The sequence below is a fragment of the Microtus ochrogaster genome (genome assembly GCF_000317375.1).
Source record: "Microtus ochrogaster isolate Prairie Vole_2 chromosome 14 unlocalized genomic scaffold, MicOch1.0 chr14_random_3, whole genome shotgun sequence".
In the NCBI taxonomy this organism is placed as follows: domain Eukaryota; kingdom Metazoa; phylum Chordata; class Mammalia; order Rodentia; family Cricetidae; genus Microtus; species Microtus ochrogaster.
The window spans coordinates 332,905-345,025 of NW_004949098.1; the positions used below are offsets into that span (position 1 = coordinate 332,905).

The 12,121-nt window shown below is 45.8% G+C and overlaps 1 protein-coding gene across 4 annotated transcripts in view; it reads left to right on the forward strand.

Annotated features, from left to right (window-relative positions):
* The window catches only part of Tet3 (tet methylcytosine dioxygenase 3), a 102,573-nt gene that overhangs the window by 51,128 nt on the left and 39,324 nt on the right, over positions 1-12,121 (forward strand). The window lies entirely within an intron of this gene.

Genomic DNA, 12,121 nt, shown 5'->3' on the forward strand with positions numbered 1-12,121 from the left:
AAAAAAAAAAAAAAAAAAAAAAAGAAAATGCCACGAGCTGTGCATGAAAACGTGTGTAATGGAGTGGGAGGGAGGAAGGAGCGGATGGATGGATGGTCCTGGAAGAGGAAGAGGTCTTGGGTCTTCACTCAGGGCAGGTGGCTTGGAGGGGAGTGTTTACTCGGCTCTGTAGGCCTGAGCCTGGAATTGCAGCAGGAGGGAGCGTCTAAGTCAGGGGCTCTAGCTGGGGTAGATCTGGGTCGTGTGTGTCCCCGTGTCCCAGATCAGGGGCTAAAGAGCCCATCAGTTTGTACGCCTTGTCCTTGGGGGCCTTAGAACCACTCGCATGGATGAGACAGTCTCAGAGGAGGAGGTCCTTGGTGCGGTGGCAGCCTGGGGTGTGCTCTGCTCCTGTGCCCCGTTGCTCAGGAAAGGTCCATGAATGACAGTTGCGTCTCAGGTACTGACAGAGCAGACACACCAGTGTTCTTGACAAACACATTGGATTCTTGTGCCTGTGCGATACACAAAGGCTTCTTCCTAACTTGTTAAAATGTGCACGCAGTAAATGAACAATGTGATTCCTAAAGTGCTTGTCCCAGTTAGTGAGGAGGGTCTGGACTCTCATGCGCTGCAGCTACCCCAGACTCCAGGGTGTAAGACTGGAGCATGACAGGATTCACTTGGAACAAAGAGTTCGGCCCCGGGTTTCTTTGAGGGGTGAACAAGCCTACTAGCTCTGCTTCTTGTTAGATGGCCCCGAAGGCCCCCTGATCCCTATTGTTTGGGGGAGAGAAGCATGTTCAGATCACGAGAATTCCTCCTCTTGCCTTTACGTGTTTGTCTGTCTCACTTCCCTGAATGTAGTGCCCCATGCCCTTACCTATTGCTTAGGACTTAATAAATGTGTTAATTGTTAAATCTCATTTTATGGCTCTGAGGGTCGGACAAGGCTGTCTTAGAATCTGAATTCCAGCCCCATCACTTACTAGCTGGGAGTGCTAGGGCCATCTCTAACCTTCAGATACACCCTGGAGGTGAAGTTACTGATGGAGGTGATGACCTGGAGCAGGAAGCTGCTGACAGCAACAGTAGCATTCGTGAACACCAGACCAGGCACTTCACAGTCACAACAACATTTAATCCACAGTACAGTTAAATGATGTGGGTGGCTCCATGGTAGCTGATGAAGCAAAATCAGGTCATAGAAACGGTGGAATTGAGATTTGAACTTAAGCACTTGGGCTCTTAATCACCACCCATGCCATACTCTTTGTTGTTGTCATGTTTGTGTTTGATGCAGGGGAAGTCAGAGAGAAGTTCTGTGCAGTTGGTTTTCCCATTTAAGTGGGTTTCAGGGGTCAAATCCGGGTCCTCAGGCCTGTACTACAGACCTTTACCCAGAGGCAAGTCTGTAGGCTCCCTGCCATGCCGTATTGTGATTGAAACTAATTGAAAAGCAAGCCCTAACTACAGCAGCTGGATGGAGGGGTTTGCCTTCAGTTCCTGAAGGGCCTGAGGCTCCTGTTGGGAAAAGACATCGAGTGTTGTTTTCGACTGTTCTGGATAGACTCTGTTTGTGAAATTCAGGCTCAGGAGAAAGTTTTTCAACAAAACTGCTCACTCTGAGATCCATGACAGATGGAGACCATCCCATGTTCCAGAAATGTATCCCTTAACTCTTGATAGGCAGAATTTGCAGGTTTATATAAGAAGTTTAGCTGGCCAGTGGTAGCATATGTTTTTAGTCCTAGCACTCTAGAAGGCAGAGGGATGAGGATCTCTGTGAGTTCAAGGTCAGCCTGGTCTACAAGAGCAAGTTCCAGGACAGCTAGGGCTGTTACACAGAGAAACCCTGCCTTGAAAAACAAAACAAAACAAAAGTTTGCAGGGATGTAAAGTGAGACCTGGCAAGTCCATTAAGCACTCGTATATGCTTAAGAGCACTTGCTGCTCTTGCAGGGGACTGGGGTTCGGTTACCAGCCCCACAAGAAGAAGTTCAGACCCATCTGTAACTCCAGTTCCAGAGGATCTGACTCCCTCTTCTGGCCTCTGTGGGTACTGGGCACACACACACAGTGCACATATATAGATACAGACAAACGCTCATACATAGCATTTTTAAAAAACCAAAATAGGACATCTCTTATAACATAGTACAAGAAACTTACCGTTCATGTTTCTTACTTACTCTTGACAAGTGTGCAGTTGAGGCCAATGCAAACATCACTGGATAATCAGAATAGCAAGAGCATTGCCCATATGTGAGAATTACGGAGCAACATGTGGTGGCATGCACCTTTAATTCCAGCACCTGGGAGACCGAAGCTGGAGAATCAGGAGTTTGAGGCCAACATGGGCAACATAAGAAGTTATAGGCTAGTTGGTACATGTAGAGAGACTGTCTTAAAAAAAAAAAAATAAAAACTTATGGTTTTCTTGGGTATTTGGATAGGATGCATCTAAGTTTGTTCTCTAAATCTTGGATACTAAAACTAAAGGCAACCATGAAATTTCAAAACAAATCTAGACAATGTGGAAGTCATTGCTTTCTCTGAGAGGTGGTGGGGTCTTTAACTACCTTTGGGGTGGTATTGAAATATTCCTAATATTTTGAAGTTTGCATTAGAGAGATCTTGTTTGCTGTTAACCATCCTGTGACACTTGGCAGAGGTGGACAGGGCCCTGGACTTCAGGGGTTACCTGTGTCCATGCTCAGGAATGGAGAAATGCCCAGAGGAGACAGAGTAGGACAGAGAACAAATCCAAATGACCTCTCAGTGGAAAAAGCACCCTTTGAGATCTACTCATTTCATAGATGAGGAAGCATCTGTGTTGGCTTTTAATCGTTGTCTTAATGTATCCGAGGAGCAGCCAACAGGAAACTGTGGGAACCGACTAACCCAGAGCCCAGGCAGGAGGTTAGATGGTGAGGGTCAGGAAAGATGGGGCAGACGTCATAGAACTGCTGCATGTTAAGTCTGTTTCCTGCCTAAAGTAGGTACAAGAAAGGCGTCTCTATTATCTGGAGCCAGGTGAAAGTCTAGGGGAGGGAAAGACATTGTTCAGTACATGTGGCTGGTTGTGGTGCCTACCGGGTGACATTAGAAAATTTGTCCCCTTCCATTGCATTCAGTTTGATGGGATAGTCTTTTTTTTTAAAAAAAAAAAAAATTAAGGCAATAGAGTATTTGGATAAAAGTGGAAAATCTGTTCCCGAGTGAGAGGGTGTCAGAAAAAACTTGCTGACAGAGGTGATGTCCGATCGAGTTTTAGAGGAATATAGAGGGGCAGCAGGGCTAGAAGAAGTGCATGGTACGGGGAGGCTGTGGGTACAGGGAGGTGAAAGGGCTGCAGAACCACGTGAGAATGTGGTGGAGGGAAGCGAGAAAGACAAGTTCTGGTGTGGCTGCTATGTAACTGGGAGCGGCAGGAGAGCAGTTTCAGGGCAGGGAGGGATGGTGATACTGAGCAGAGAAACCAGTTTACAACTCAAGCAGAAATTATGAGTGCCTTTAATTCCAGCACTTGGAAGGCAGAGGCAGAGGGATCTGAGTTCAAGGCCAGCCTGGTCTACAGAGCAAGTTCTAGGGCAGCCAGGGCTCTGCAGAAAACCTGCCACATCCCCCCTCCCCGAAAACATAACTGCTGAGTAGGAAGGAGGGGAAAGATGGGTAGAACTTCAGCAGCCGCGCGCCAGGAGTGGAAAGGAGGAACAGTTGATGTGACCCCTGAGATTCCAGGCTGGGCAACTGGATGTGGGAGAGAACTACAGGCCAGCCTTGCAGATGTGGGGGAGGGTGGGGGGGCAAGATCAGATCCCTGAGTTGGCGATTCTGCTGCAGTTGATGGTGGTTGAAATTTCAGTTGTGGCCGTTTCCAGGCTGAATGTGTAGAGCGGAAAGAAGCCTGAGGGTAGAGAAGACCAATGATTAGGGGCGAGGGCTCACACTGGAGGCTAAGGTCATATGTGAGGGAGTGAAGAAGGCAGGTGGAAGCCCCTGGAGAGTGGTGAGCATCAGTACTGAGTCAGGATTCCCTGACTGTTCTGTGTGCTCTCCTTTGCAGCTAAAGCCTGTGCTTCTTGATTGCAGGATTGTCTCTTGTAGTTCTGAAGCATCGAGGCTAGCAGGTACCCAAATATTTTTGGGTTAACTAATCAACTTTATTCCACCTCTGTATTTTATCTTGACAGATGTGTGATCAGCATAGGTATAAACTCTTCACGTTTTATCTTGGGTCAGTTAATGGACCTATTATATAAAGGTACTTAGATGAATTGCCAGTAACAGACTGCAGATTACCTGATCATGTTTAAGAATTTCATCCAGAGCTGTGCAGTGGTTGTGCACGCCTTTAGTCCCAGCACTCGGGGAGCAGAGGCAGACAGATCTCTTGAGTTCGAGGCCAGCCTGGTTTACAAAGCAAATTCCAGGAGGCTGCACAGAGAAACCCTGTATCAGAAAACAAAACAAAATTCTATCCAGTAATCCTGATCCGGGTCTGGTCCTGATAGTCTGCCTGCCCCCTGCTGTGGACTTCACCAGCTCTCAGGAAGTGTCATGCTGGTGGACACTCTTGGAAATGGATCTTATGTGACTGTATATTCATGCTGCCCATAACATTGCATTGAAAAGCTGAGGCCTTAGCCGGGCAGAGGTGGCACATGCCTTTATACCAGCACTTCGGGAGGGAGGCAGGCAGATCTCTGTGAGTTTGAGGCCAACCTAGTCTACAGAGCAAGTTCCAGGACTGACTCCATAGCTACAGGGAAAGCCTGTCTCAAAACAAAATAAAACAAAAGCTCAGGCCTTGTACAGATAAACACTGTGTGATCTGGGCCTGGCTGTGCACAGTCTGTGTACCAGTGTCATGAACGCTGGCTGTGCACAGTCTGTGTACTAGTGTCATGAACGCTGGCTGAGCACAGTCTGTGTACCAGTGTCATGAACACGGTGCTCACAGTCCCTGTATGCATTCTGCTTTTGGCTTCCCCTACTGGGAAGTGGAGACCTTTATGTCTGTTAGATTTCTGTTTCCTTGCCAGTGTGTTCACACGCCACAGTGTGCATGTGGAGGTCATCTTGTGGTAGTTGCTTCTCTCTCTGTTTCTGTCATGTAGGTAGGATCTAATCAGGCTGTCAGGCTTTGGCAAGTGCTTTTCCTGCCCCCATAGTGTGTGTGTAAAGAGGGAGGGGAAGGTGGGAGGTCATTCAGAAACTGGGGGTCCCTCCTTATTCTGAGTGGTTTCATTTGCCTCTGGCTAAAGATAGGGTTGAAAAAACCCTTTCATTTCTCCCCCAGCCTGGTAGGAGTTGAACAGAGCTTTCTTTCTGGCTTAATGAGTTTAAGATTAAGTGCATAGGGTTAAGGAAAATACCTCGGGCCGTGTAGGAGGCATTCTCCCACAAACAGTCTGTTGAGCTCCTGAGCTCCTATATATTTCAGAAAGAGAAACCTGGCCTCCCTCTGGTCTCACTGTCCGCCGCGCGGAGAGAAGGCGGACTTTCCTGAAGAAGAGTTGAGTCATTTCTCTCTTTACCTTGATGAAAAAGGAAGAAATGTCACATAGGACTGAAAGGGGAACAATTGGTGACCCAATATCCAAATAGCAAAAATGTTCATTTTCTGAAACCCGATGAAAGAAGCCCAGAGGAACCTAGTGAAAGAAAAAAATTTCCTCGCCTAAAAACTGATGCTAGCCCTAATCCTAAGCCACCAGGGTTTGTCTGCCAGCAGTCAGTGCTCACAGCACTGGGTGTTGGGGAAACGATCCTGGGGCCTCAGGAACTCCACAACTTAGAAACTAGAGACCACCAACAGAGAAGGCATGCTTGGGCAAAGTGGGGAGCTCACTTGAAGGACTTCATCCTCCAGCATCTGGTGAGTTAGGCGCTCAGCCCTGGTTGCCTGGCAACGAAGGAAGCCAGACACTTGGAGCCAGCTCTGTAGGTGAGACCCAGCAGTGTCAGAGGCCCTTGTGCACAGACTAATATTCACTGAAACTCCAGATAAAAGTCCTCCTCAGTGCGGGGGCTCTTAGAAACTGAGTGAGCCAGAGTCCCCAGGGACTGTGCCTCCAGGACAGAGCTTCTTACCCAGCCCTCAACACACGAGGGTAGAGACTTAGGCATTAGTTCCATCAGACATAGCACCTGGGGCTGACGCTCCTCAGTTGGACTCTTTCGACCAGAACCTGCTCAGCCCCTGTCCCTTCAGCCCTCGGAGCTGTCTTCTCTGTCTTAAATCTAAGGGAAGAATTTGAGCGTGGTTAAGTAAATAAAGGTAATATTCTATTTCGGGCAAATGAGTCTAGAACCATGACTCTTACTGAGAAGGAGGGCTGCTTTGTCCTTCTCTAAGTGAAGACGTTTTGAGCCGTGGGAGCAGTTGTGACGGTGCTAGCATCCAAAGGCCACAGATGATGCTGAGCCTCAACCACTCAATACGGATTATAAGAATTATTCGCTCTGCCGTGTCCATTGCAAAGCAGTGTGAGAAGCGGAAAGTAAGAAGCCTTGGGCATAGACTTCCCTGTCAAAAGATTGCTTAATATTGAGCCTTATGACACAGGTCTGTAATCCTGAGTACTGTTGCCTGAGGTAGGAAGAGCAGAAGTTCAAGGTCTGCCCAGATTAGTGTGAGGTCAAGGCCAGCCCATACAATTTAGCAGGACCCTGCCCCAGAATAAACAGCAGAAACAGGGGTGTGGGCAACCCCAAATTTCCTGTTGGAAAGATCACCTGTGGCGTGGGGGCTCCACAGAGGCATTTTCAGAACTGGGAGTTTCTCTCAACAGGAAGTATGGAGGGCCGATTTCTGGGCTCACGCCTTTATCCCAGCACTCGGGAGTCAGAGGCAAGGGGATCTCTGAGTTTATCCCTAGGGCCGGGGCTGTGTCCTGCTGTAGTTGTAGTGACCTAACTCACAGCACTGAGTGGTGCCGGTCTTTGTCCCTGTGCTGCATGACAGAATCTCGTGCTTTTCCACTTGCCCTCTTTGGTAAAGGGCCCTTGTGAGTTTGTCGCCCTGCTTCTCTCTTACTGAGTAGTGGAAGTTTTTATGTGGGATATATCTGTTGCCGTTCACTGAGTATTGAAATATTCTTGAGTAACCAAGATCAGTGCTCAGTTAAGTCACCATTCACGCGTGTAAAGATCTCATTAAGACATGTCCAACTTGCAGGAATGCAGACTATCCGGGACGGCTGGGAAAGGGCCTGTCAGTAAATGCTAAATGGTTCAGATGTATAGAATAACCGAGCGTTCTTCTAATCCGCGGTTCTCAACCTGTGGGTCACAACCTCTTTGGGGGGATCAAATAACCCTTTCCTAGGGGTTGCCTAAGACCATCTGAAAACACAGATATTCTTATTACAATTCATAACAGTAGCAAAATTACAGTTATGAAGTAGCAGTGAAAATAGTATTATGGTTGGGGTCACCACAACATGAGGAACTGTATTAAAGGGTTGCAGCATTAGGAAGGTTGAAACCACTATAAACAAAAGCTTCATCAAGCATGTCGATACATGCCTATAATCCCAACATTTGGGAGATAGAGGCAGAAGTGTAGGTTCAAGGTCATCCTTGATTACAGATTGAGATTGAGGCCAATTTAGTCTACCCAAAATGAATCCCTGCCCCAGAAAACAAAACATCAAAATAAGTAAAATACAAAATGTACTCATATTGAAATGAATTTACTATATTAAGCATCTTTCTTTTCTCTCCTTCTTTTCTCCCCTTTCCTTTCTTTCTTCCTCCCTCCATCCCTCCTGTACTCCCTTCTTTCCTCCCTTCCTTTCTGGCAGGGTCTAACATATCCCTGGCTAGCCTGGAATTCACGATGTAGACCAGGCTGACCTGACCTGGAATTCAGAAATTCCCCACCCTGCCCCCCACCTTTACCTCTTGGATGCTGGAATCAAAGGCATGTGCCACTCTCTGCTTATATTAAACATCTTATAATCCAGAGAGGGAAGTTTATTCACAAGAACACTAGCAAGGGGCTAGAGCGATGACTCAGAGGTAGCGACAAGCACAGACTGCCCTTCCAGGGGTCCTAAGTTCAGTTCCCAGCACCTGCATGGTGGCTCCCAACCATCTATAATGAGATACGGTTCCCTCTTATGACCTGCAGGCAGAACACTGTATACATAATTAAAAAAAAAACAAAAGCAAGAACCAGATGGTACAGGAGATGGAATAAGTTCAAGAGGCACTAACTCCTTCCTCTTTAAACGTCCTGTTAGTGTTAGCAAAAACATGGTAAGGATTATCCACGTTAGAGGTGGCGTGGTGGGGGAATAAAAAACAAAAAGAGGAAATAGTGAAAATTAGAAAGTAATGAACATGAAAAACCAAATGTCAGAAGACCAAATACGTTTTAAATAGAATCAACTCCCCTGATGACCTGCAAGTTCAGAGTGGTAGCACCAAGTAGGCCGTTAAACCTTATTTTGCTGTGGGGAGCACCATTTATCGATTACTGATTCATGTATTGATTGTTATATTGTCTATGCACGTGATCTAAGCCTTGCAGAGTGTGTTTCTTGCAGCCGGGTGGCACATCACTACCTGCAGAGAGAGCTCCAGCTGCAGCTCTTTGCAAGGTGCTATAATCCTGGCTGCAATGTCATGCCGTTCTGCAGGTGGCATTTGTCAAAGGGATCAGGACTAGCTGACCCTTCATTGTCAAATCTGCACTCTGAGTTTCTGTTGATTAGTCTGCTTCTGGATGCTGGTTTCCTGTGGGCTGAAAGTTAAGATCTAAGGACTTGCTTAGTTTGTGGTGAAACTGCCCCCGCCTCAGGTTCTAACGTTCCCTCTCTTAGTGATGCCCTGTTAATCACAGGCGAAGGAGGTGAGAGCCAGATACTGCTATTGTAAAGTTACTTCTTCCCTTTTGCATCCAACAAGCATTCTGAACAAAGCTGTCCAGGTCCCCGTGATCCCTAAGTGGACTAATTTTTCATTGGTAATGACAGAGTCATGATTTTTGTCACTCTGTCTGTCTTGTATTTAGTTCCTGGCATTTTTCTGAACGTTAGCAGGTTTAGAAAACATTCTCTCTAAGTTAAATAGTCCAGTCACAGGATGAAGACTACTGACCACATGGTTTCACTTAGGTGAGGTATCTAACACAGTCCAACTTACAAGATTAGAAGACAGAATGATGGTTATCAGGGATGTGGAGAAATGGGAAGTTGTCCAATGGGCGTAAAGTTAGTTATCAGACATTATTAAGTTCTAGGAAGCTACTCACAACATAGCACCTGTGGCTAATTCTGTGCTTGCAAATAAATCTTAAGAGGGTAGGTCTTACATGAAGTGTTACGTAGCCCACCAAAGTGCATCTCGCCCTCATTTAGATACTTTTACCAGAAATCCAAGGGGACCTGTAATCTCCTCTTTAATGACAGTTTTTAGAATGTAAACTGTGCTTAATGCGTGTTGCATCAGCTGGAAGACTGCCTCTGAAGTCGGGGTAGAGCTTTGTCATGATGTCCTCTGCATGGTGTCAGCCGGGCACGTGCTACGTTATCATCCATACTTAACATTTCCTGCTATCCTCACGCTGTCTTTTTAAGAATATTGTTGGAACTGGAGAAACGGTTCAGTGCTTAAGAGACCCGTCGATCTTTCAGAAGACCTAGGTTTGGTTCCCACCATCTATATGTAGTTCACAACCATCTTGTAACTCCAGTTCCAGAGTATCTGATGCCCTCTTCTGGCTTCTACATGTGGGAACTATGCATGCATATGGTGCACATACATACATACATACATACATACATACATACAAGCAAAGCACTTGTATACATACATCTTTAAAATAAAATAAAAAAAATATTGTATATATCATGAGCTGGAATTCAGCGCTGTTTAATTAAAATGTCCTCAAAAAGGATGTGCTGTGGCTCAGTATTGAAATAAGAAGTTACTGTGTATGCAATTAAGAGCACTTGCTGCTCTCCCAGGGCACCTAAATTTCCCAGCACCCTTGTTGAATGACTCACAACTGCCTATAACTCTAGCGTCAGGGGATCCAATGCCCTCTTCTGGCCTCCTTGAGTACCTGCCCGAACATTCATAATCAATCTCTCAATCTCTTTCTCTCCCTTGCACACGCATGTGCATACATAAACACTATTAAATTGTTTTTCTAGATACATTTGATGTTTAGCAACACACAAGTGGACACAGTGTACATGGTCTTGAGAAATGGTACCGGTTTGTTTAGCCCACATTGTTCTCAGTGCATGTGCTGGTAGATGGGTCTGTTTAAACAAGTCTAAAAGCGTTTTCAACAAGTTCAAATTCAAAGGATATAAAGGTGTTCCCATGGTTTACAAAGCCGTTTCCCTTTTGTGGTGCATGTAAACATGGTACGAAGAACAGCAATGAAACATTTTTCCGTGGTTATAAGGAAAGGTTCCTCTTCATCCTTGTGTGGTTGTCTTATCAGTTAGGCATTCTCTTCCAATGCTTATGTTTAGTGTGGTTTTGCTACAGCTACCTCATTTGTGCTCAGCCTCTCCCAAATTTGACTGGTTGGAAACTCCTTCAGGCCAGCTCCAGTGCTCTTTGGACATCCCCCACCCCTTGCCCAAGCTCTAGGCATTCAACTTGTACTTTTTGCTTTCTATACAAGATGTTTAGAGTACATGCTGTACTTCCTGGCCTTAGCTCCTGAACTAACCATTTCTCTGAGCCCTCCTGGTCCTTTACAGGATGAAGACATTTAAAATAAAGAGCTGGGTATGTACTAGTTATGTGATAGAACTTTCCTAGGGAGACACAACACACACGCATCTGCTCACCCCAGATAGGGATCTCACGAAAAAAAAAAAAACCATACCAAAGTTTGGATACCACCAAAGTCCAACTTGGTGAACCAGTTAATTTTATTGGAGCTACATACAGGAGTATGGGTGAGGGGTCACTTACAGGAAGAGAGATGACTCAGAGACAGCTGCGTCCAAGGCCCACCCCAGCATGGGTGATAGCTCAGAAAATCTGGGAAACTTGGAACATACTGCACAGCCTCAGGCAGCTCAGCAAGTTGGAGAGTCCTTTCTGAGTGGCTCTGTGCTTCTTCCAGGCAGCTCGGCTGATGTCTGCTTCTTCCGGGCAGCTCTTCTGCTCTCGGGAGTCTTCTTTGTAGCTTTGTAGTTATAGCTTCAACTCTTCTCCTTGGAGAGGGACTCTCAAGTTTTATTGCTTACCCTGGCAGGGTGGGGCCTAGTGAATCTGGTTGGTTTTGGGGACTTTCCTATTTGAGTTGCTTACCTTGGTGCTAAGAGAGCTTCCTGCAGGATGGAATGTTTCTATCACAGAGGAAACTGTTATACAACAGCATCTGAAAGGGGATGTTGGGACCCTGGCCTTCCTCCTCTCTGCTTCCCAGCTGCCATAAGAACAGAACTCCTGGTGCCATGCCTGCATTCCACCGTGATACCCGTGCCCAACCATCAGGGTCCAGTGACCATGGGCTAAAATCTTTTGACACCATGCGCAAACCTTTTCTCATTGTAAGTTGGTTATCTCAGGTGTATAGGTCTCTGTGTTAAAGCTAAGTAACACATTAAACATTTGTAATTCAAATTAAGTATAGGCTTTTCACATAACTGCTTTTCATAGTTGTATCTCTTACTACTAGTGATGTTAACTCCTAACTCAGGAACCTACAAAAGTACCGTATGTAATGGTGACTATATAAAGCAAATATTGAGTCAGTGAAATGGCTCAATTTATTGTGTAAGCCTGTCAACCTAAGTTTGACCTCCAGAACCCATGTAAAGGTTAACAGGGAGCAGATTCCATACAAAGTTGCCCTCTGACGCCAACATGAGTGCCATGGCACATATGGGCACACACAAAATGACATTTTAAAGCCAAAACTATAAAATGAGATAATTTACATAATAAGAAATAGGCAGGGTTGGGGTTTATGTGTGTGTACACAAGTTTCATAATTAAACATACGCATTGGGTCAGATTTCTTTTCATAGAATGTTCACCCCCTGCAAGAAAACATACTCAGGAAAAGAAGACTCAAAAAGAAATGGTGTTTAGGACACACCTGTACTGTGTTGTCAATGCTACACGTGGTGTTTTAGGACACACCTGTACTGTG